Genomic DNA, 25182 nt, shown 5'->3' with positions numbered 1-25182 from the left:
ATGTCCAAGTGAACAAAGGAACAACAGGAATAGAGTAATGTCTAAGAGAACAAAGGAAGAAAAGAAATAGAGTGTCTCGTTGAACAAAGGAAGAAAGAAATTGAGTAATGTCTTCATGAACAAAAGCAGGAGAAGAAATAGAGTAATGTCTAAATGAGCAAAATAACAAAAGAAATAGAGTAATTTCTAAACGAACAAAGGAGGAAAAGAAATGGAGTGTTTCAGTGAACAAAGTGACAGAACATAAAGTATTGTCTAAATGAACAAAGTAACAGAAGAAATACATTTGTATCAATGAACAAAGGAAGAGAAGAAATAGAAAATAATGCGAAAATGAACAAAGGAAAAAAGAACTGGTGATGTCCGAAGCGGCAGACGGAAGAGATATTCGGATTGGGAAGACACTTGTAATCATTTGCCAAATTTGAAACTTGGTAGAAAGAGGTCTCGCTGGGGAACACATGCGATATTTTCATCTGTTGAACTAAAAGAAAAATCACATTATATTTACTCGGGAATTCAGACATTTCCTATTGCGAGTTCATCAGTTTTTCCTCTGATTTCTCCGCGATAAATAATGTAGTAGAATTAAACTGAATGTAGAATTTAGGCCAAAGGCCAGGCACTGCGACCTAGGAGGTCATTCAGCGCTGAAACGGAAATTGACAGAGAAGGTTTGAAAGGTGTAACAGGAGGAAAACCTCAAAGCAGTTGCACTATGAATCAGTCGTTAGGAGAGGGTTGAGGAAAGTAAGATGGAAGAAAGAGAATATGAAAGGAGGTACAGTAAAAGGAACGATAGGGATTGCAGCTTTATCAATCTATATATATATATATATACATACAGTATATATATGTGTGTGTATGTAAATATATATATATATATATATATATATATATATATATATATATATATATATATATATATATATATATATATATATATATATATATAAATCATATTGACGGAATTTGACGAATCTACAGTCATGCTGTAGAGTGAATTTTCTCCAGAGTTATCATTTTCTTTATCATTCCCATCTGTCCTGAAAAGAGAAAATCGGTGAACCTTTCGCCCTCTTCCACCACACCGTCCTTCCGAGAAAGGCGATTCCAAGAAAGTTGCTTCTCAGGCGTCTCACTTCGGATCCTTCTTTTCCTACCTAATATTTTTCTCACTGAAAGGAATCTTGACACTTGAGAAGGAGACATTTTGAAAAGGGAGTGATGAGACGTTACTCGAGAACAAAGGGAGAGTTGCGGAAAGTATTTGGACACGTTACACGGCTAGGACATGTCCCTCCCTCTCTGCTAACTGTGAAATAGAGAGAGAGGTGTTGAGAGAAAACAAGTAAAAAATGCGCCGAAGTTTCTTCGGCGCAGTCGAGTTTTCTGTAAAGCCACTACAGCTTATAATTAAGGCCACCGAAAACAAGTCTATCTTTCGGTCTCGGTAAAATGCTGTATGAAACTTTAACCAATGCCCGATGGTGGCCTATCCTATGTCGTTGCCAGAAGCACGATTATGGCTGACTTGAACCTTAAATAAAATGAAAACTACTGATGCTAGAGGGCTGCAATTTGGTATGTTTGATGATTGGAGGGTGGATGATCGACATACCAATTTGCAGCCCTCTAGCCTCTGCAGTTTTTAAGATCTGAGGGCGGACAGAAAATGTGCCGACAGAATAAAGTGCGGACGGACAGACAAAGCCGGCACAACATTTTTCCTTTACAGACAATTAAAAACGCGATAGATAGAAGGATAAATGGATAGCATGAGAATTCGTAAGAGGAAAGGTTAGTGACTCACGTGTTTAAAATGTGAGAAAGACAATAGCAGATATTCAATCAGTTGTGTTCATTCAAGCTTGCGTCGAGATTTGTACACTGATAAATTTGTATATTCATACCCAAGCACAGTAAGCACATTTTGTGCCCTTTAAATCCCACATTGGCTGCGGCTGTTCCCTTCAATGATGATTTCAAAAGAAATTATGTAATCGTGCGAAAAGCACAAACTGTCTCGTCCAAGAATCGTCTTCGGAATGTTGGTGCAGTTACAGAGGTGACCTTTGTAACGGTGAGGTCATATTCTGTAAGCAAGGCATTGAAGTTTGCATTCAGATGATATCCTGAATTAAATCTGAAGGAATGATAAAAAAAATATTAATAAGTAGAATAACTTTGAGATAAGTACAAAGCAAATTATTGCGCACCAAAACGGATGACTATGTAAGCGAAGCATATCACAGCATCAGTATCTCAGAAACCTCTCACTATACATCGTTATAGACTGGAAAAGGCTCCCAAAGGGTACATACTTCCTAAAGGATTTCTTAAAACCAATAGCTTTTAGATCCTGAGGACAAGAGGGCAAAGACAGGTTCGTCCGTAGCATTTGAATCTTCGCGTGGATCCGATCCCGGATTTACAGAATAAAATAGAGATCTCCTAAGAAGAAGAAGAGACCCATTTGACGTCGTGAGAAGGGAGGATTAAATATTCCGTGCAGGAGTCTTCTTAGTCGTATCATCCACAGAAGATTTTATGATATATATGCAGTCAGTTGATGTCGACGTTTGTGTATGTTTTTTTACTGCAAAGTGGAGGCGCCATTGTAGGACCTCTGAGCAAGATCCTGGTGCGGCTAGCTCAGAGTTTATGCTTGACTGATGATTGATTGATTGAATGCTGTGTCTGCACGTGAGTCACATGGGTTCCCTTTGTTCAGATAATTGATAACGTTGTCTTTCAGGGATGATAACTTTTTTATCTATTTCTGCAGAACAATAGATGGTTGGGTTTGGACTTTAAAAAAGTTGTCATTTTTGTACACAGAAGGCAGCCATCTTGATTTGAACCCCGTGGGGGGCGGGGTTAGCGCCGTCAGTGCACCTCATGCGGTGCACTGTAGGCAAAACTTGATGTTCTTTGCAGCGTGCCTTCTCTAGGCCCCTAGCTGCAGCCCCTTTCGTTCCTTTTACCGTACCTCCTTTCATATTCTCTTTACTATGCAGTTGCGAGGTGTTACACCTTTCAGACCGTTTACTGTCAATTTCCGTTTCAGCGTTGAATGACCTCATGGGTTTCAGTGACTGGCCTTTGGCCTAAATTCTATATTCAATCAATCAGTCGTATTGCTACTTAATTATTTATACTGTATATCACGTGAATCAAATTTAGCACTGAAATATAAATGCTGGCGTCCAAGCAAGTTTTTATTGCAGCGACTGAGTAGACGAGCGGCAAAGGTAAAGAGGAATTAAGGAAAAATAAACAGGTTATTAAATAGGAGAATTCACGGAAAGAAAGGTATGATGAAACCTAAAATGAAGTATTAAAATTTCACTTTATGAGTTATAACGCTACGAGCAGGATGACAAAAAAACAAAAAAAATCAAGAAAAGAAAAGTAATAATGATAATATGACTTCTTTTTTAATTTGTGTTTATCATACTCAAAGGTTGCCCCTGGGACGAGTGTAAACAGGATTCAGTAAATTATGTTTTCCTTGTATAATTCCCATTGGTGGATAAAGTAAGGAAATATAAGAGACCTTGCGTACACCCTCACACACACACAGACAGCAAGAGAGAGAGAGAGAGAGAGAGAGAGAGAGAGAGAGAGTGGAAAACTTGTGCCCACAACACACACTCTAAAAGAGGGTCAGTAACCTCGCTATAACTGGTCCTTTCTGCGACGGATATTTGGAGGCGAGCTTCGATTGGACGTCATGTTTGTTGTTGTTGTTGTTGAAGGTTGTTTCGCCGTGTTTTTGCTCTGAATGTTGTTCGTTTGTGTATTGATTGATCGTGGTATAGTTCTTGCCTTGAATAAGTGTCTGCGCGTGCGAGCGCATGTTTCTACGTCGCCTTAACGGTTTATTAGTAAAAAAATTATATTATATATATATATATATATATATATATATATATATATATATATATATATATATATATATATATATATATATATATTCTAAAATATTGTTTCTCTTCCATTACGTTTTAGGTTTGTGCTGTGAAATGATTAGTGTCCAGAATCTCTTTGATGAAAGTCAATCGATTTTATACTATTATTATTTAGAGAAAAAAAAAGTATTTTTCTGTCCTTAAAACGCGGCAAATACACAAATAGAAAATTACAAAAAAAAAAAAAAAAAATGGACGCTCATTCAGATTTCACATCTGTTCCAGAAAAGTCGGGAGAAATGGAACCAGTATCATGATATCCATTCACAAAAATGCCGATAAAGGGGTCATGCCCAGATTTCCATAACCGGCAACGACCTCAAACCGCTTGTTTAACAAGGTCGCTCGGATAGACCACCACTCAACATCTGCTGAGGAAAAACGAAAAAGGAATATATATATATACATATATATATATATATATATATATATATATATAATAATATATATATATATATATATATATATATATATATATATATATATATATTTATATATATTTTATATTTATAAATAAATAAAAAAAATATATATATATATATATATATATATATATATATATATATATATATATATATATATATATATATATATATATATATATATATATATATATATATATATATATATAGAACACTCTGATCAACACGAAGTTCAGTTCTGAAGACAAAATTGTTGGCTTAACAGAAGATTATAGCATTATGATATTATTTTTTTTTTTTTACATGGAGCAGTTTAATTCTTAGAACGGGAAATTCCTCTAACACATAAAGTGCTCACTAGGACTGTTCAAGTCTCGCAAGAGTTCCCCTCCAGTGATCTCTTACGAAGGCAATGGCGTCTCTCTAATCATCATACGTGCCACATATCCCAGCAAGCAATGGAGTTTTAAGAACGATCAACGAAATGCAATTCATTGCTTTCAACGTTAGGTTCTTGTTATGCAAACGCCATTTCTCCAAAGCTGAACAGTTCGGAAACATAATATGAACTTCTCGAACACAGGAAGGCATTTCGCGGAGGAAGAAAAATAAGACGCAGAGAGAGAGAGAGAGAGAGAGAGAGAGAGACGGTTGACTGGCCATAGAGTTCATTCACCTCGCATGCCACTCCTTAGAAGTCTCTACCAGATTCAGCGCGCATGCGCTCGTCGACGGCGTTCCTCGGCCTCTTCCGTGCAAACGTGAGGAACGCGCGGGGCTCTGTGTGTGTGGACACCGTTCTCCGATAACACTTGTCGACATGTGCCAAGTGCGTCGGTGTTCGATGCGGAGCTCATTCCTCTGAGGGAAAATATGCCACTCGATGGTGTGATTGAGAGACCCCATGCTCCACTTTGGAAGACTGGTTTTGCAACTCCCGTGCTGCTATCTCAAGGCTGAAGGAGTCCGTCTTCGGTGATGTCCGTTTTCTATGCCACTTCCGATTTTCTGTTGCGTTCGCCTTTTTGGCTCTTGAACGTACAGTAGGCTCTTTTTAGTTTTCTGTGAGAGAAAACGAAACAGAGATGGCTGTTTGAATGTCCGGCCGCACTTTTTGCTGTCCGCACTTTTTTCTGTCCGCACTTTTTTCTGTCGCACTTTTATCTGTCTGCACTTTTCCTGTCCGCACTTTCTCTGTCCGCTCTCAGATCTTAAAAACTCCTGAGGCTAGAGGGCTGCAAATTGGTATGTTGATCATCCACCCTCCAGTCATCAAACATACCAAATTGCAGCCCTCTAGCCTCAGTAGTTTTGATTTTATTTAAGGTTAAAGTTAGCCAAGATCGCGCGTCCAGCACCGTCATAGGTGCCAACAACACAGGCCACCACCGGGCCGTGGCAGAGAGTTTCATACAGCATTATACGGTGTACAGAAAACTCGATTGTACCGAAGAAACTTCTGCGCAATTTTTATTTATTATTTTACAGGACCAAATTTTAAATATTGATCATCAAACTTCACAGTAAGGTAAAATTCGTGTTATAGACGTGACGAGTTGGAGCCATTTAGATATTTGTCATGTTCAAGTGAGTTTATTGTATAAAATAGTTGAATGTCTACAGTATGCACTGACGCATCCAGCTGTTAGCCAGTCATTTGTTTGCATTACTTAATCTGATCCCCACCCGACCCCCACCCTCTCTCTCTCTCTCTCTCTCTCTCTCTCTCTCTCTCTCTCTCTCTCTCTCTCTCTCTCTCTCTCTCTCTTTTAATACAGATTCTTTGATAGCAAGGGATAAGTAAACACACTTGAGGAGAGAGTGAGAGATTAACATAGAGTTTTATTGAAGAGATAATCACAGATAGGGGTTGATAAAAAAAATCTCAGTTAATGTATTAGACAATCTGTGGGTAAATATATTATATTAGGCTATCAGCTGTTAAATATATTAGATTATCGGTTGGTGAATATCTTAGACTACCGGTTGGTAAATATATTATATCAGACTATCGGTTGGTAAATATATTATATTTTAGACCAACTGATAGTCTAAAATATAATATAGACTATCAGTTGGTAAATATATTAGACTATCGGTTGGTAACTATATCATATTAGACTATCGGTTGGTAAATATATTATATCAGACTATCGGTTGGTAAATATATTATTTAGGGACAACTATATCAAAATATTATAGACTATCAGTTGGTAAATATATTAGACTATCGGTTGGTAAATATATCATATTGGACTATCAGACTATATTATATCAGACTATCGGTTGGTAAATATATTATATTTTAGACCAACTGATAGTCTAAAAAATAATATAGACTATCAATTGATAAATATATTAGACTATCGGTTGGTAAATATATCATATTAGACCATCAGTTGGTAAATATATTAGACTATCGCTTGGTAAATATACTATATTAGACTATCGGTTGGTAAATAAATTATATTAGACTATCAATTGGTCAGTATATCATAATAGACTATCGGTTGTAAATATATTACATTAGACTATCGGTTGGTAAATATATCATATTAGACTATCGGTTAGTAGATATATTAGACTATCGGTTGGTAAATTTATTATATTAGACTGTCGGTTGGTAAATATATTATATTAGACTATCGGTTGGTAAATATATTATATATTATATTAGACTGTCGGTTGGTAAATATATTATATTAGACTGTCGGTTGGTAAATATATTAAACTATCAGTTGGTAAATATATTATAAAAGAATATCGGCTGGTAAATATCTTAGACTATCGATTGGTAAATATTATTATAATAGATTATCGGTTGGCAAATACACTATATTAGACTATCGGTTGGTAAATATGTTATATTAGACTATCTGTTGGAAAATATATTAGACTATAGGTTCGTAAATACATTATATTAGACTATCAGTGGGTAAAACATTAAACTATCGTTTGGTAAATATATTAAACTATCGGTTAGGTCCATCGGCCCTCGCTTTTGAAAAAGCGAACTGACCACTCGACGAAGCTGTGACGTGGGAGGTGTGGGTGTAGGGGGGGAAGGGGAGGAGGATGTGGGTTTTAGGGAGAGGGGTTGGAGGAGGACTGAAGAGATAGGCCGCGCCGGGTAAGGTCAGTGACACGTCGCGAGGCCTTGGATGGTACTTGAACCCATCAGGACTCGTAAAAAACACCGCCAGGCAAAGTTGAACAGACCCAACTGCCAAGTCATTCCAGACTTGGAACGGACGTAAACAAGTAACAGATGCGCCGGTCTTCGGCGCAGTCGAGTTTTCTGTACAGCGTATGATGCTGTTTGAAACTCTCAGCCGCGGGCCATGAAACTCTCAGCCGCGGCACGTGAAACTTTCAGCTACAGCCCAGTGGTGGCCGGTGTTATTGGCACCTCTATCGTTCGTTGCCAGACGCACGGTTGTGCTAACTTTAACCTTAAATAAAATCAAAATTACTGATGCTAGAGGGTTGCAATTTGGTATGTTTGATGATTGGAGGGTGGATGATCGACATATCAATTTGCAGTCCTCTAACCTCGGTAGTTTTTAAGATCTGAGGGCGGACAGGAACAGATATTTGACCAAGTATCAGTAATTGGAAAACACTTGCGGTAGTGGAAAAATAATACATAATTTTGGGCTTCATTTTTAAAACTTAACATTCTTAACATTACAAAAATGCTGGTGCACTGTAGGCGCTGCTGAAGGTTCTTCGCAGCGTGGCCGCGTCCCCTAGCTGCAACCCCTTTCGTTCCTTTTACTGTACCTCCTTTCATATTCTTTTTCTTCCATCTTACTTTCCACCCTCTCCTAACAACTGATCCATAGTGCAACTGCTTTGAGGTTTTCCTCCCGTTACACCTTTCAAACATTTTCCTGTCAATTTCCATTTGAGCGCTGACTGACCTCATAGGTCCCAGTGCTTGGCCTTTGGCCTAAATTCTATATTCAGTTCAATTCCGAATTTTTTTGAAGTTATAGCTAATTTAAGGTTAAATGAATAAGCCTCCCTTTGAATTCAGGTATGAGAATTCCGTGGGAGAATAAAGACATAAAATACTCATTATAAATCACTCCATTTTAGAAGAAGAATTAACATGAAGGGAAGAAAATGAGAGATTAATTTCATGCCTCTAATCGCTATTAAAGCTCTTGAAAAAGAAAAGCATTTTTGCGGAATGGCTCAAGACCGCAGTTTATTAGCCTTCAACCTTCTGCCGGGCAATAAACTTCAGAGACTTTTTCGGAAATTATATAAAAAGATGGACTTTTAATTTAATGAGCGCAATTTATTGGTCCTCGGCTTTTTGCGTTGGTCATCGCCTGTAATGGCCGTTTTATAGGTAGGCTGACCAAGGTGCCCCCACGTTTTCCACTGTGGGCATGAGCTACCCAGTTAGCCTTGGAGGGGAGTCGTCATGGTTGGGTTTTCAAACGAACACCTATTCTGCATCTGTGGCCCTTTTCGTTGCTTGCCGAGCACTCTCTGATGTTTGTTTGTTCTCTCTCTCTCTCTCTCTCTCTCTCTCTCTCTCTCTCTCTCTCTCTCTCTCTCTCTCTCTGTCTAAGCTTGACATGGTGTTCTGCATCTGTGGCCATTTTCGTTGCATGCCGAGCACTCTTTGTTGTTTGTTTGTTTTTTTCTCTCTCTCTCTCTCTCTCTCTCTCTCTCTCTCTCTCTCTCTCTCTCTCTCTCTCTCATTTGGTTTCCATGGAGCTAACCAAACCTAGTATTTATTTTTATTCTGCCTCTTTTAGCGTCTCTGCAGCAACCAGTTATTTCCTCGTTCTATCTCCTGTTTGTTTATCGTTTTTAAAGCATGTTTCTGCTAATGCGTAGGTTGTTTTCTAAGTAAGGAACAATAGTATCTTTCTTTCTCATGCTTATATTTTCTTAGGAATTTCCTTGTCCCTACTTCTTCTCCGTTTTGCGTTCGTCATTGCCGTATCTTTCAGCATTTAAGTGCAAAGCTGTGTTTCAATCAGTGTTGAATGTTTCCTTCTGAGCGACCTTTACCTTGTGCGCCATTGTTCGTGTTCTGTTGTTTTTAGTTTTCTGTAAAAAAAAAACTATCGTCCGTCCGCACTTTTTCTGTCCGCCCTCAGATCTTAAAAACTACTTAGGCTAGAGGGCTGCAAATTGGTTCGTTGATCATCCACCCTCCAGTCATCAGACATACCAAATTGCAGCCCTCTAGCCTCAGTAATTTTTTTTTATTTTATTTCAGATTAAAGTTAGCCTTAATCGTGCTTCCGGCAACGGTATAGGACAGGCCACCACGGGGCCGTGGTTAAAGTTTCATGGGCCGCATCTCATACCAAGACCACCGGAAGATACATCTGCTTTCGGTGGCCTTGATTATAAGCTGTTTTCGGCTGTACAGAAAACTCGCTTGCGCCGAAGAAACTTCGGCGCAATTTTACTTGTTTTCTTTTGCGTGCTGTTTCTTGAGGTTCATTGAATTTGTGGCTGTCCCGTTTTATTTTTAATATCCATTTCTTGTGGTCGGTTTCACTAGGCCAGCTGTTGTGGCCTTCCTCTCTTAAAATTACCGAAACAGGTGATATTTCGTCTATATACGATTTAAATGTTAAAAAAAAACTATAGAAATATTGGTTGATAAAGATCAATGTACAGGAGAAATTATCTTTCAGCCCAAGTTTTATAGGTAACCGTTGTGGCTATGTAGGATCGTAACTACTTTCATTATTCCAATAATAAATGTTCATGTGTCAATTCTTACAGAGAAATTAAATCTACCTTCATAAGTCCAATAATAAATGATCTTGTGTCAACTCATACAGAGAAATTAAATCTACCTTCATCATTCCAATAATAAATGATCTTGTGTCAACTCATACAGAGAAATTAAATCTACCTTCATTATTCCAATAATAAATGATCTTGTGTCAACTCATACAGAGAAATTAAAATTACCTTCATTATTCAAATAATAAATGATCTTGTGTCAACTGATACAGAGAAATTAAAACTACCTTCATTATTCCAATAATAAATGATGTTGTGTCAACTCATTCAGAGAAATGGAATCTACTTTCATTATTCCAATAATAAATGTTCCTGTGTCAACTCACACAGAGAAATGAAATCTACGATGAGGCTTAAAATTTGGTCCTCACTGAACTCTCTGGGAATTTATAGCGTCCATTTGTAAAGGGGTTCAGACGGCCTTTGTAGGTCCTGGGCTTATAGATAGGCAAGTTAATATTTATTTCCGTTTTCTGGCTTGCTCTCTCTCTCTCTCTCTCTCTCTCTCTCTCTCTCTCTCTCTCTCTCTCTCTCTCTCTCTCTCATACACACACACACAAACACCACGTACTTGGTGACCTTTTTGCTAAGAAAGACATGTTTTTAATGTTTATATTTGCATTTTCTGACGCTCTCTCTCTCTCTCTCTCTCTCTCTCTCTCTCTCTCTCTCTCTCTCTCTCTCTCTCTCTCTCTCCACGTACTTGATGACCTTTTTAACTAAGAAAGACGTTTTTTCATATTTATTTGCATTTTCTGACAAGCTCTCTTTCTCTCTCTCTCTCGAACAGCACCAACTTAATTGACTGTTGGACGAGTTTGGTTTAAAATAAACTGCACTGTGGCCTAAGGCTTCGCTCGGGACCGAAATTGATACGTCACAAACGGCACCAAGGAAAAACTGGTAACATAAACGAGAACCCACGTTTTAGAAAGCTGCGAAGCGAACACATTATTCAGAACTATAACAATAACACCATCACCAACAACAACAACAAGTCTTGCACGGCAGAAACCATCCCGGTTGTGAAAAAAAAAACAGGTTCCTAAATACACTACCTCCACGGTGGCGAATAGTACAAAACCCAACCGCGTTTATCTCGTGTGGAATTTGGCTCAAGAATTTGGGCGCTTCTTTGAGCCAGTCTGACGTAGGAAGATGTACTTGTAATTCCGTTCCTCAATGTCCCAGTTTCTTCTTCTTCTTCTTCTTCTTCTTCTTCTTCTTCTTCTTCTTCTTCTTCTTCTTCTTCGGGAGATGACTCTGTGCTGACGATCAGGTTTTTTTTTTTTTCCACCTTATTGGGCTATTGAAACACTAATACACAAGTTACTGCGGTTTCAGACTGATTCTTCAATACTTTCCACGAGTCTTTAGGGTGTGCCATTTGCAGTATCTGCAAAATCAGTAGTAAGGCAAGGGAAAACTGCAGTATCTACCATTTTCCTCAGTTTTGTATTTTTGCAGATACTGCAGTCTTCCAGGGCAGTATAGCTGAGAGAGGGTACATTTTCTCTGGACATGTAAGATTTCCTTTGAATCCAGGCATCTATTCGCATCTGATGACTTAAAATTCATTCCCAAAGGGTTTGGAATGGACGGAGGTACTCTCTCACTGAGTCCTCTTGTTTCGAAGATGATGATGGTAAAAGAATCAACATAGGCATTCCACGTACCCCAGTAACAAACCTTCAGTATAGTCTACATTGTCTTGGCAGTTTCCCGCGAAGACGATCCTGCTTTGAAGCGAACAGACGAACTGAGGGGAAACTTGCTTTCTGGAGGGTTTTTATACACAACGCAATGCCCCTCTAAGGACTTTATTGGCTGGTCGCGAACAGAAGGACTGAGGGGAAACTTGCTTTATGTAGCGGATTTTATAGGCAAATGGAGAGAAAGAAAGCACAGTAGAAAAGTTGTTAAGGACTTTGTTTGTTGGTGAATTACCAGAATAGGCAGGCAGCGAGGGTGATGGATATCATGGTTGGCTGGTTTGGTTAATAAGCAGATGCTTCGGGAACTTCAACCGGTTTTTTAAAGGAAATAGATAAAAAAAAATAAACGCCCAAAGATAAAGAGAGCCCAATTGTTTCTGATATAATCATGCGAAATGTATTAACCTACCCATATTTATACAAAAACCATTCTTATGCGTTTATCAGTATAAAAAAATTCTTGGGACGGTTCACGTCTTGCCAAGAATCTTTAACGTTTACTATCATTAAAGTTTCAAACTGCTTAAAAGGAGAGGAGAGAGAGAGAGAGAGAGAGAAAGAATTTACTTTTTATGAGCATTAAAGGCGGATTTTACTCGCTTATGTAACCTAAAGACAATCTTCACTGACCCGTTATGACTCACGTGGCTTTTGGATTTTCTTATGATAACAAACGGTCAAAACCTAACTGTGGTTTGAGCACCTTTAAAGGGAAAAGCCAAATATATATACACACACACACACACACACACACACACATATATATATATATATATATATATATATATATTATGATGGAAATGATTTAAAGTTAAATCACACACTTACACTAACACACTTATAGTTGCAGGACGCACGATCATGGCTAAATTTAACCTCAAATAAAATAAAAACTACTGAGGCTAGAGGGCTGCAATTTGGTATGTTTGATGATTGGAGGGTGGATGATCAACATAACAATTTGCAGCCCTCTAGCTTCAGTAGATTTTAAGATCCGAGGGCGGACAGAAAAAGTGCGGACGGACAGGCATATAGCCATCTCAATAGGTTTCTTTTACAGAAGACTAAAGATGATGGGTAGAAAATTAATATTATTATGTAGAACGGAGCTATAAAATAACAGAGCGAATATCACCTAGCAAAGCCTCATTACTGATTGAAGAAGAGGGCACATGTTCCATTTGGGACTAAGAATATATCACACTTGTTTTTATATAACCGCTCAGGTTCTATAATCACTACGTACGCTCTCAATGCTCTCCGATCTAACTGTAAAATCAAACAAGACAGGAACAAATCTTATATAAAATCAACTTCACTTTATATAACGGGTTTCTCTTTACAAGAAATAAAAAAAAAAAAGTACTTGACATACAACCCGTAAAATGATCGCGACCTTGGACATGAAAGGGTGGGCATTGGGTTCTCGCCTTGAGGTCTGCCAAAGCAGGTGGGTGCTGGATAGATCCGAAACTTACCCACGGATTGAAGGGATAGAAATAAAGGTGATAAGAAGGTACGGGAAATAAAAGAGAAATGATAAGGAATGTGAGGAAGGAGTTCGTTAGGAATTGACTCATCCTTTTTTTCTTTTCTTCGCGGGGGCAAGGTTGTCATGCAGGGTGGGTGGAGTCGCCCCTGTTGTTTTAGCAAGGTGGCATCGAATATATTATTTCGTGGGTTTTTTTAAGGGGTGGCGGACGGGACGGACAACCCGTTGTCCTTATCTAGCCCGGATTTGTATGATAGAGAATGGAGTTCCGCCTCAAAGGAGTTTTTATTTATTTTAAAGGTGTCCTTCTAACTTTCAGATTTTCTAATACCACTTCTGTGTGAGGGATGAAGTTCTGTCTCATTAAGTAACTGCATTATGCGCCTCTGTTTCCGAGTGACACTTCTTCAGTCATCTGAAAATGATTCTGAAGTCTGTGTGTATCTCTCTCCATGCATATATATCTCTTCTTTTGCTCATTCATATATATATATATTTTTTTATATATAATTTTTATTGTCAGCGCTTTTTGTTTTTTAAATCTAGAACCCCTGATGATGTAATCATCGGTTACGAAACGTTGGGAATAAACATGTACTCAAATGACTATTCAAGAGTATTCCTGTCCGCCTACCCGTTTGATGTCTGTATTCGGGCATTCCTGTCCCTTGCTCATTGGTACATATATATATATATATATATATATATATATATATATATATATATATATATATATATATATATATATAAATGATATATACATACATACATACATACATACATATATATACACATGCATACATATATATATATATATATATATATATATATATATATATATATATATATATATATATATATATGACATAACAGCATCTCAGAATTGAAAAAAAATACAAAAAAAAAAAAAGAATCAACAGAGTAAAAGTGCTACAGAATGACAAGTTCGTCGCCATCGACCAGCTGATATCTCTGCTCGCTGGCCAGAACACCAGTCAATAGCGGTGTACGAGACCTGAACGAGGACTTTTTTTTTCTTTTTCTTTTTTTTTTCACCCTTGTATAGATGTTGGCGGTGGCGATAGTCTTGTCTTCTTGCGGAATTGTATGTTTAAGCTTCGCGTTTCCTTTGTTTTACTTCTGTTCTCGACAATGCTGTGGTTCTTCCAGGCTTCCTTCGTGATCTGGTTCATGTTGCTGTTGCTTTGTCGTTTTCTGCGATTTGTCGTGGATTATTATTGCTGTTTGTCAATTATACTGATAAAAATAGCTTTTAGTTTTCTGTAAAGGAAAACTATTGAGATGGCTATTTTTCTGTCCGCCCTCAGATCTTAAAAACTACTGAGGCTAGAGGGCTGGAAATTGCTATGTCGATCATCAACCCTCCAGTCATCAAACATACCAAATTGCAGCCCTCTAGCCTCAATAGTTTTTATTTTATTTGAGGTTAAAGTTAGCCATGATCGTGCGTCTGGCACCGGTATAGATGCCAACAACACAGTCCACAACCGGGCCGTGGCTGAAAATTTCACGTGCCGCGGCCGAGGGTTTCACTGGCCGTGGCTGGGAGTGTCATACAGCGTTATACGCTGTACAGAACACTCGATTGCGCCGAAGAAACTTCGGCGTATTATTTACTTGTTTATTAATGTTATTATTGTAGTTGTGACTGCAGTTGGTTTTCTTGTTTATTGTTACGATGAGGATTTATTGTTATTGTTTCATCATCATTTTTCCCAATTACCACATCGTTGCTGTTGTCTGTCTTGAACTGAATTGAATATAGAATTTAGGCCAAAGTTAAGTATACCTTAGTTTAACCAGACCACTGAGCTGATTAACAGCTCTCCTAGGGCTGGCCCGAAGGATTAGATTTATTGTACGTGGCTAAGAACCAATTGGTTACCCAGCAACGGGACCTACAGCATATTGTGGAATCCGAACCACATTATAACGAGAAACGAATTTCTATCACCAGAAATAAATTCCTCTAATTCTTCATTGGCCCCGTCGGAGAATCGAACGCGGGACCAGCAGAGTGCTGGCTGAGAGCGATACCAACCCGTCCAATGAGGAACTTTTTAGGCCAAGGCCAAGCACTGGGACAAGGAGGTACTGTAAAAGGAACGAAAGGGGTTGCAGCTAGGGGGCCGAGGGGACGCTGCAAAGAACCTTACGTAATGCCTACAGTGCACCGCATGAGGTGCATTGACGGCACTCCCTTCCCCTACGGGGTGTTGTCTGTCTTGCAAAGGAAAATGTAATGTAAGAGGAAGAGAGCGAGGAGAACATGGATCACTGTACGCAAACATAAAACATACTAACACAAATCTTTATTTTTCACCCTTTCCTCAGCCTTACCGACCGTGGCCATAAATCATGTTTTCAGGGGGAGCCAAATTCGAGCCCAATTACGATCACTGCGGTCCTATTTGTCCGACTGAACCATTGCATAAATTACTTTATGCTTCTCCTACCCGAGCGAGGCGCCCATTTTTCTTTTTTCTTACCTGGTGGTCATTAAAAGTAATGCGCCTCATTAGGCCAGCCGCTTGAGGACCGTAATATTCGTGGCTTCATCGGCTTCCGAGTCTGGTTCATGATCTTGCCTCTTTGTCTGTCAGTCTGTCTGTTTTTAACTTTCTGTGAAAGAAAACTGTTGTGCCGGCTTTGTCTGTCCGACCTCAGATCTTAAAAACTACTGAGGCTAGAGGGCTGCAAATTGGTATGTTGATCATCCACCCTCCAGTCATCAAACCTACCAAATTGCAGTCCTCTAGCCTCATTGGTTTTTATTTTATTTAAGGTTAAACTTACCCATAATCGTGCGTCTGGCAACGATATAGGACAGGCCACAACCGGACCGTCGTTAAAGTTTCATGGGCGGCGGCTCATACGGCATTATACCGAGACCCCCGAAAGATAGATCTGTTTTCGGTGGCCTTGATTATATGCTATACAGAAAACTCGATGGCGACAAAGAAACTTCGGCGCGTTTTTTACTTGTTTGTTTATATCTGTAGGACCCGCAGCCGCTTGAAGGCTGTCAAATTCATAGCTTCATTGGCTTCTGCAGTGGTCCGAGTCTGGTTCGTGATCTTAACTCTTTGTCTATCTGTCTATCTATATGCCTGTTTTTGTTTGTTCATGTCTGTGGGACCGGGATGATAGCCACATCCCAGGCTAGATATATTTCTAGGTACTGTTATGCATGAGAATTTGTAAGCCGTTCTTATCTTTGGTCGTGTGGGTCAACATTACACACACACGAATGAAATCCGGATTAACCTCTTTAATTCTACTGGTGTCATCCTTCCCTCTGTTCGTATCCTCTTCTTCCCTCCCTCCCCCTCCAAGGGACTGGGGCTTCTTCCAGGTAGGGGCTGAAGTGTGCAAGTGGAAGACGACCCACCCTTCCATCAAGGCCGAACGGAGAATTATCGTGGGTCTGAGCCAAGGGCGACAAAAAAAAAAAAAAAAAAAAAGTTCCTGCTACGCCAGCGGAGTATAAACAATCAAGAAAGCCTCGTCGCCTAATGATAGCTATTCAGGAGGTATTTCAGGGGCGTCACAATGATCAGGGTCGGTGGGAAACGGGTTTAGGAGGGCCGTGGAGCGTCAGGCAGGAGTGACAATACGAGAGAAATTCCCGGATTCCAGGCTACTGGCGAAGGTGGTCTTGATTATAGAATTTAGGCCAAAGGCCAAGCACTGGGACCTATTAGGTCATTCAGTTCTGAAACGGAAATTGGCAGTAAAAAGGTTTGAAAGGTGTAACAGGAGGCAAACCTCAATGCAGTTGCACTATGAATCAATAAGGAGACGGTTGGGGAAAGTAAGATGGAAGAACGAGAATATGAAAGGAGGTACAGTAAAGGGAACGAAAAGGGCTGCAGCTGAGGGACCTGCGGCACGCTGCAAAGAACCTGAAGCAATGCCTACAGTGCACCGCACGAGGTGATGGTCGTTTTTTGGAGGCCAGGAGGCATGACTTGGTCAGCTGGGCTTGGCTAATGGTTTCGGGTGGAGTGTAGCTGGTGTCGACAGCAGGAGAGAATGAGAGAGTGAGCCGTGGGTAAGATAGGATGAGACAGTTAGTTAGGGTAGGTGGGCACATGGTGGGCACACGAGGCCTTCAAGGACCTTGCGAGATTTCCAGCTGAGAAACTCGATTCAGCCGTGGGAATGACGGCGGCTGGGATCAAGAGGAACTCTTTTTGTGATATGAATCCTCACTCTCATGGATTCATATTAGTGGTTATGTTCTGTTATTATTATTATTATTATTATTATTATTATTATTATTATTATTATTATTATTATTATTATTATTATTATTATTATTATTATTTTGTTTTAATCTATTTTATTTTTATTTTTTGCAAAAAATAACACGCGTGTATAAAAATACATTTTGCTTTAATCATTCATAGGCATCCTTGCACCCCTTAGGAACCGGCTTCGCACCCCGAACACCCTGGTTAAGAACCACTGGGTTATACGTATGCAAAGATTTATAAAATCTTTTTTTTTTTTGTTATAAGAAACATGCCACTGTAGAAACGAGGGAGAAACCTCTGAACGAAAAACTTGTAGTAGAGCGAGACAGCTGCCTGAAATCTGCTAAAAAAAAAAAGCACAATCAACTCTTGAAATTTTTGTACACTAAGGCCTTTTCTCACTTTTTTCAAATGTATATTCAGTTCCTTTATTCCTTTGCATTCGTTTTCCCTGTTTTGTTTCTTGCTCCCAAAGTATATATATATATATATATATATATATATATATATATATATATATATATATATATATATATATATATATATATATATATATATATATATATATATATATATATATATATATTTATTCTTATATCTTTGTTTTTACCTTTTCTGTTCTTTTCGACCTCGCCACACGACCAGCCTGCCTTGGCAAAATTATTATTTTTTTTTATATATATCCTATCCTAGCCCTTTATATCCCACCCAGTCAACCTTCCGATCTCCGCGTATAGTTCGTAGTCAATTCCCAAAAGATATTTACCACTTTTTCTGTCATCCGTGTTGAGCATCGCAGCCCACTTCCTTGAAGAAATCTTGGCTCGGCGGCTCGGAGGTCCAGTTTTTGCCACCGTGGAGACTTCCCATCTTCACTCGCATAACTGAAAGCCAATTGGCCTCTTCCTTTGGTGGCCTTAGTTACTCTTTAGTTTATCTCTTCGCTTGAACCTTTGCGTAGCATTTTCATGCGGGGACCTTCATGCGAGGTCTAATTCTTTAGGCCTTGCTATTCGTTGAGTCCGCTTAAATCCGGACTTGGTTAGGGATTCGTTATGGACGTTAGATTATTGTGAATGGCCTTGAATTATTTTAACAGGCGTCAAATTTACCTTTGTTATGAATAATTGTCTATCAGTTTAGAATCTTTCGTTTTATCACTCGCTTACAAGTGAATTTCTTAACTTTTAACTCGCATACATACAGTACACATACACATATATACTGTACGTATATATATATACATATATTTATAAAATTATATTTATATTATATATACATATTGATGTACATATATATATATATATATATATATATATATATATATATATATATATATATATATATATATATATACCTAACCGAGAATGTCTTTTAGTCTGAAATTCTCAAAATCCCAAGAGAAAAATTTTATGAGGCATGTTTCTTTTTTTTTTATCTTTTACCTGTAGTTTCGAGACAGCAAAAATATTAGCAGCGTTTACAGATCCTTGGCACTGTGTATAAAGATAACAGATTCTGCATAAGACTGGGAATTAGTCCATTACCTCCCTATACTTGTGTTAATGACAGTTGAAGTTGTAGAAACATACATACATACATACATACATACATACATAAATACCTTATGTCAAGTACAAACTTGGAAGAGTTTTATCAAATATTTTATGTCTTGAGGAACCATTTGAAAAATGACGAAGGATGAGGGTACTAGAAAAATATACCAATTGATGGTACTGTTTCACGACACAAGATCTAAAAAAAAAAAAAAAAATAGTACGCCAGGAAAAAACTTAAATAAATGATAGTATGACAGTACCCATGAAGAATCAGCATCTAAATCCTAATTACTTATCTTAGTAATAAGAATAATGGTCCGCTGGTACAGTGGTTAGTGTCGTGGCATGCCACTCAGATGTGGTGGGTTCGCGCCTCCCCCAGGGCGATGAAAAATCACTGGCTCTGTATCATGATCAGTTACTGCTGCAGTGTTGGGGTGTCTGCTGCGGTGGGAGGTTGAAACCAACGTTCTTTGGACGGGAGGGGTTCAGGGGTGAATGGAACGCCAGATGTGGAATTTGGCGGCTACTGGGACAGGTAAGGTTCAGAATGGCTAAGTATAAAGATACAGTACAGGATATTTTGCTGCTTCAATTATAAACAAGTAAAAAATGCGCCAAAGTTTCTTCGGCGCAATCGAGTTTTCTGTATAGCCGCTACAGCGTATAATCAAGACCACCGAAAATAGATCTATCTTTCGGTGGTCTCGGTATAATGCTGTATGAGCTGCGGCCCATGAAACTTTAACCACGGTCCGGTGGTGGCCTATCCTATATCGTTGCCAGAAGCACGATTATGGCTAACTTTAACCTTAAATAAAATAAAAACTACTGAAGCTAGAGGGCTGCAATTTGGTATGTTTGATGATTGGAGGATGGATGATCAACATACCAATTTGCAGTCCTCCAGCTTCAGTAGTTTTTGAGATCTGAGGGCGGACAGAAGAAGTGCGGACAGACAAAACCGGCACAATAGTTTTCTTTCACAGAAAACTAAAAACAGATAAAGGTCAAGAAATGGAGGGGGAGTAATAAATACGTACTTAACCATAAGAAAGAGAAGTAACAGCGTGGATAAAGGAGAGGAAAAAAGTCCTAATGAAATAAGAACTCCATTAATTAACTGAGAAAAAGTCTTTTTCCCAGCTTCTCATCACAGCAGAAGTTGTTGAGAGATGTGATGTCCAGAGTTTGAAAGAGAGATCCAGATCTCAGAAGCCGAGATGGTTTGGAAAAGAAGTGAGAACAGGAGAAGCGCAATGGGTTAGAAACCTTTTTAAGATGGGTTTGACAGAGCCATAGAAAATGGCTTGGATAATGATTTGACAATATGGGAGTTCAAAATCAAGAATACCGGTACTCTTTATTGTCCCCAGAATCTTCCTAATTCAACCAGCTCTAACCCTTTTTACCTCTCTCTACACCTTCCAGCTACCCCGAGACACCTTCACTCTTGTGTTTCCCATTCCTGCACGCACTGCCCTTTCATTTTTGTCTCGCCAAGTGTCAAAGCCTCCAGATTTATCCTCAAAAAACGAATTAACTGTAATACATTAGATATTCTCTTCTTTGCCACGTCCACACGCTTACAAAGTCCTCAAGACTTAACAGATTTCATTTTTAGTTTTCTGAAAAGAAAACTATCGTGCCGGCTTTGTCTGTCCGTCCGCACTTTTTCTGTCCGCCCTCAGATCTTAAAAACTACCGAGGCTAGAGGGTTGTAAATTGGTATGTTGATCATCCACCCTCCAGTCATCAAACATACCAAATTGCAGCCCTCTAGCCTCAGTCGTTTTTATTTTACTTAAGGTTAAATTTAGCCATAATCCTGCGTCTGGCAACGACATAGGCCAAGCCCCACCGGGCCGTGGTTAAAGTTTCATGGGCCGCGGCTCATACAGCATTATACCGAGACCAACGAAAAATAGATCTATTTTCGGTGGCCTTGATTATACGATATAGATAAAACTCGACTGCGCCGAAGAAACTCCGGCGCATTTTTTGCTTGTTTTTTCCTGAAATGAGTATGTGAATGACTATGGTTATGTATCTCTGAAGAAATCTGAAATATAATTTCTTCAATTTAGAAAAACATTTTCATCAGCTTTAAATCCCACTGAGGCGGGAAACTTGGATTTTGGGTTAAATTATCTGTTTAATTTTCGAGACAAACATTATTCTACATCTGGCACCACGATAGGTTGTATTTTGAATTTGAAATCAAAATGATTTCAGAAGTGAAGTGTATTCAAACATAAAGTAGTGCATATTTTATAGTTTTAATTTCAGTTTTAAAGTATTGTCATATGTTCTTTTATAGCTTTAATATTAAGGTTGTGATTCTTAAGATAATTTTTAGTTTTAAAGTAAGTTCTTTGTATGTATAAGTGATTATGGTAGCTACTGTCATCATGAAATCGTGCTGAAAATAGTACCCGCTGCTGATGATGCCAGCGAAAAAATTGTAAAATTATCTTGAAAATCCCACATAAGGGGGAAAAAAATCCCCAGACAAAGTCCCTTAGACCGTAACAGCCTTCAGAGGACCATTAGAACCGTGGTGTTTGCTTACCACACTTTTTCTCCCCCAATCTGTAAACGCAGAGTCACTCCGCAAACAAAAATGATTCCTTTCATCGACGCCGGGAGACTCTTTGCCACCTCTGCTGGTCCGCTGGTATGGTCGTTAGTGTCGTGACATGCCGCTCAGATGTGGCGAGTTCGCGCCTCAGCCAAGGCAATGAACGACTCACTGGCTCTGTATCATGATCAGTTACTGCTGCAGTGTTGGTGGGCCTGCTGCGGTGGGAGGTTGAGACCAACATTCTTTGGAAGCTTGAACTTCAAGTCAATTGGCTTGTTCCATGTGAATAGGTTTCATCTACCGAAATAATAATAATAATAATAATAATAATAATAATAATAATAATAATTGGATCATTATTTCCCTAACCTCTGTCTCTCTCTCTCTCTCTCTCTCTCTCTCTCTCTCTCTCCTCCTGTTGTTTTTGCTGAGAAAATAACCTCAGGTTACCTCCGTCATGTAGAAGCTCCAAAGACGTCTCTTTATTTTGTAAGAAGAAGAAGCATCGATTTGATATTGCTTCATTTTGAACTATTGCCTTATTTATTTGAATAAATAACGGCTATAGCCGAAGAATGATTGGTATGAATGTTAATCTTTCATGGCGTGAAGAACATTGATTGGTAATGTCTTAGAGATTTACAACGGAGTATTAATATTTTAAGTGTTGTTCACACATCCTCTTATCACAATATCCTTGTCCTCAGTCGACAATAATTATAAATGGTCTTCAATATCTATAGTAAACATATTACTCAAAGGCAATTTTCATATTTATATAGAAAAGCCAATACATTCGACAACAAACGCAGTGATCGTAAGCATACTTCGTACAGTGTAACGTAGCAAACAGCAACATTTTCGCGACATACCTCACGCCCCAAAGTATCTGCAAACAAAGAAGAGGCGTAAACCTCGACGTGTACTTAGAGATCCCCCGCCAAGCGAAAGAAAAGAAGCGAAGAAGAAGAAGATTCAGCCCCGCTTGAAAGTCTTCATTTGCATCAGTCTTTAGTCTGTGTTCGTGTCCGCGCATACTCGTTCGCGCACCCACAGCAACATGCAGTTATATGCAGTGATGCATTTTACGACGCTCGAAACTTTGACCTCGTATTTATGGGACAGCAGCGCCGCGGCGCCGCCGCTCCTATCGCGCGCATGCGCTGTTTTGCCGTCTTGATTCATGTCGTCGGGGAGCGGGTGTGGAACGAGGCAGGGAGAGGAAAATTCCAGTCGTGGAAATGATCGATCGCTTGAGGTCATCGAATGCTTTGTTGGGGGAAACATCCGCGGAGAAAGAGGAAGGAATCTTTTAGAGTTTATTTCATTGTTGGCGTGTGTGAGTTTGGTTCTTATGGGTCATGGTTATGTTTTCTCTTAGGATTCAAATGGATGATGGTAGTAAACTTCGATGTTTGTTTGCAGTTTGGCGATTTATTTATTTTTTTTTATGTTAATTTCGTGTTGTTTACAACTTTTTTTATTTCTTTGTATTTTTTTTTTTTTGCTCTCTCTTACCAGAGAACTTAATTTTATTTATCACAGAGAGGTTTGATCTGAATTGGGAAAGGTGTGGATTTTCGGTCAAATTGAACCAATTTATCATTTCCATTGACCTCCAATTTAACAACCTGCATGTTAAACAAAAAAAAAAATTAGAAAAAATTCTACTTATTTTGAAATATTTGTTTCCTTAAAGTATCTGATTTTATATATAAAAAAAAGGAAAAAAGTAAAGGATCAGATTTTGTAAACATTAAAAAAAAAAAGAGTATCGCATTTTGTAAACATTAAATCATTAAACTTAGCACATAATTTTTGCCGATATGCATCAGTTGTATAAGTGAAACAAAACTCCCTGGAAAAAAACGAGAACATAAGAAGTTAAAGATTCGAATACCTTTTTAACAGGTTATTTTTATGACCGGCTCCTTTATGGCAACTAAGTCGGTTCATCTAACAATCCCAGGTGAATTTAATCTCATATGGCGACCTTGCAATGGACCTTTGGATCATATCAAGGACGCCAATGATGCAATACGTTTGATGTATTTAGTTTATTTATTTTTAGAGGACAAAAGTCTTCTTAGTGTTTTCTATTTTATTAATTTCCTTGCCTGCCTTTCTGTATGTGTGCGTCCCTCCCCTCCCCCTATCCCCTTGCCCCTCCCCCTTCCATCCTCCTCCTCCCTGGGCATGGGTATGGAAATTGTATGGTATGCGTATGGATATGGGTATGTGCATGGAATGGATATGGGTATAATCTCATATGGCGACCTTGCAATGGACCTTTGGATCATATCAAGGACGCCAATGATGCAATACTTTTGATGTATTTAGTTTATTTATTTTTAGAGGACAAAAGTCTTCTTAGTGTTATCTATTTTATTAATTTCCTTGCCTGCCTTTCTGTGTGTGTGTGTGTGTGTGTGTCCTCCTCCTCCTCCCTATCCCTTGCCCTCCCCTTCCATCCTCCCCTCCTCCTGGGCATGGGTATGGAAATTGTATGGTATATTATGGGATGTGCATGGAATGGATATGGATATAGGTATGGGTATGGTAGGGATATTGGGATGGGTATCGGCATGGATATAAGCATGGGTATGGTAAGGATATGGGTATGGTTATAAGTATGGGTATGGGACAAATATGGGCATGTGTATGGTACAGGTATGGGTATGGGTATCGGTACAGGTATGGTACAGATATGGGTATGGGTATTGGTATCGGTATCGGTATCGATATGGGTATGGTACAGATATGGGTATTGATATGGGTATAGTACAGATATCAGATATCATTACGTGTATGGGTATCGGTATAGGTATGGGTATGGGTATGGGTATGAAACAGATGCTAGTTCAGAATGAAAATTTATTCTTCAGTAAACAAGTCATAAGCACAGTAACTTGCCTAGTTTCTCCTCAGAACAGGACATCAATATAAAAAGTTACAAAAAATGCAGGAAACAAGGTCAAAATAAACGACTGAAATGGCTAGAAAAATCACCTTGAATGCGCCCTGAAACAAAGAAACTAAAATCCAAAATTTACCATGTCCAAGGCAGTGGTGCAGAGACAACATTGGTTGTATGGTTGGTACCACCAGTGGAGCAATTAATGTGACACCAAACGATACCCAACAACGCACAAATAGCGGAACTTGTACTTAAGTCAGTTCGACAAAGCGTAATTGTGGGGGGTTGGACGTTTGATCACAAGTACTTTAAAAGATGATGAAGTTAACGTTGTTATATCCGAGAATCGTGAGAGAGAGAGAGAGAGAGAGAGAGAGAGAGAGAGAGAGAAAGAGAGATCAAGACGTAATCACAAGTAGTTTAGAAGATGATGGAGTTAAAGTTGTTGCATC

General features: G+C 38.8%; 1 protein-coding gene across 2 annotated transcripts in view; it reads left to right on the top strand.

Moving 5' to 3' along the window:
- The window catches only part of LOC136845128 (serine proteinase stubble-like), a 512075-nt gene that overhangs the window by 417410 nt on the left and 69483 nt on the right, over positions 1-25182 (top strand). The window lies entirely within an intron of this gene.

Source organism: Macrobrachium rosenbergii, chromosome 13 (genome assembly GCF_040412425.1).
Source record: "Macrobrachium rosenbergii isolate ZJJX-2024 chromosome 13, ASM4041242v1, whole genome shotgun sequence".
In the NCBI taxonomy this organism is placed as follows: Eukaryota; Metazoa; Arthropoda; class Malacostraca; order Decapoda; family Palaemonidae; genus Macrobrachium; species Macrobrachium rosenbergii.
The sequence above is the reverse complement of the archived record's forward strand: the minus strand, read 5'-3'. Positions and strand labels throughout refer to the sequence as shown.